This window comes from Ananas comosus, linkage group 1 (genome assembly GCF_001540865.1).
Source record: "Ananas comosus cultivar F153 linkage group 1, ASM154086v1, whole genome shotgun sequence".
Lineage (NCBI taxonomy): Eukaryota > Viridiplantae > Streptophyta > Magnoliopsida > Poales > Bromeliaceae > Ananas > Ananas comosus.
In genome coordinates, this window is record NC_033621.1 from 10,774,636 (window position 1) to 10,776,722 (window position 2,087).

Here is a 2,087-nt window from a genome sequence, read left to right on the forward strand (position 1 = left end):
TTTTTTTTTTTTTTTTTTCCACTCTCTCTCTCTCCTAATTTTTCATTTTCTTATTTAAATTTAAAAACTAGGGGGAAAATAAGAGAAAGGGAAAAAAAAAATTAAGAAAAAAAGGGGAAAAAATGGGGGAGTTGGAGGAGTGGGAGGGGGTGTTAATTTTGAAGCCGGAGAAGAGGAAGGAGGAGGAGGTGACCGGGAGTAGCCGGTGAGGGGGGGTGTGTGGTGTTTGTGGGGGGGAGTGGTGGTGGTGAAGGGGTTGTAGCAATTAATGATGTAATAAATAAATTAATTAATTAAGCATGTTACCGAACCCGCCTAGGGATCCGTTAATCCTATAACCCTATTACCCACCCCTCTCTGGTGAATGCACAGTAATTTTTCACTGTACAAATTATGCTGAATTGTTAGCGCTAATTATTAATTTCACATGTAATTTAAAGCGTATAAATACAATATTTATGAATCTCGATTGTGACTCGCCTCTCCCAGTCTTAACACTACTTCGAACATGACTCGACCCAACTCGGCCTCACCTCATTTCAATTGTGACTCGGCCCGCTTGACTTTTCACCATAGAGCACGATGCTGGTCCATTTAAGCTAAAAAATTTTACTTTGGGGCAATTACTTATATACTTCTAAAAAGTTTTCAACTCTCTGATTCACTCCTTTTAAAAGGTTAATGTTAAAAAAAAAATTTTTTTTTTTACGTTTTAAGCTTTTTCAAATATATTCCGAAAGTCAAAAACTATTAATGAATTGTTAGTAATAGCCGTTATCTCTATAAAATTATTATTTTGTCCTTTCAAATATACTCTTCTATCATCACCAATCTTTTTTTTATTTGCCTTTTAGTTAAGGGCAAAAGAGCTATTTTAATTTTTTTAAACTCCGGTAGATATTTAACTAATATTTAATTTGAGATAATTTAACGGATAAAAACTATTAAAGTATTTTTAAATAATAGAGGAATATATAAAGAGTATATTTAAAACAAAAAAAGAGTAAGAATAATTAGATATTTTCGAAACTTTGATGGATATTCACGCAACAATTATCCCTTTTACTTTTATCTTTATTTTAAAATTATATTTACAAATTCAATAGAAAAATCTATGCTAGTATATATATTTAAGTTAAGCTCCCTTGCTTTTAATAACACAAAAATTTAATATATTTATAATTTTTTAACTGTCGAACCGCCTCAAAATCCGTAAATGAGACTCAATGAAACATACGTCATTGTAAATCTAATAAGAATCTTAAGAGGATGGAATGAACGGCTAACAAGTCACAAGACGCACAAGTACAAATACTTTTATACTTTTAAACTAAGCACATGATATTTTAAAAAATTTTGCTTATTTATCTCTGACTATTATTTTAAATTACGGAATTTATCATAAATTTATAAAGCTACCATTCTAAAACTCAATCTCATTAGTAAATCATAAAAAATAATAATAAATATTTGAGAAAAAAATTTTAAAATCAATAAAAAATATTTTGATCTTCCTGAAATAAATAAATATTTTATTTGAATTACTGCTACAGTTCACGATGAGAAAAATAATTTTATTCATTGGCAGAATAATAATTATAATTACAAAAAAGAACATAACTGATAGAAATAATTTTTTTAATATAACTATAATTTTTATAAGTTGAATGTTATCTAAGCCATTTCATATATAAAATCATAAAAAATATAAATATAATTTTTTATACTAGCATAACTAAATAATTATTTTATAGCTACAACACTCTTTACCACATGAATATCCATATAATTATAAGTTCTATAATTTTATATGCATTTCTAACTAAAAATGGTATTTGTAACTATGCCTAACCAAACCTCTCCTTATAAATATAAGAATAGTATTATTTAAAGCTCTTATTGCTCCAATAGTAATTTTTTTAGTTTTTTTCCTTTCTTTTTGGGATTTTCAAATTTAAACTCAGGGTCCAACCTCATGTTGGATTATGTAAAGTCATGATCCGAGTCGATATCACTGTAGAAGCGCTGAAAATTTGATGTTTCTGAATGGTGAGTAACGAAACTTAAAATTTGAATACCGGTACTAC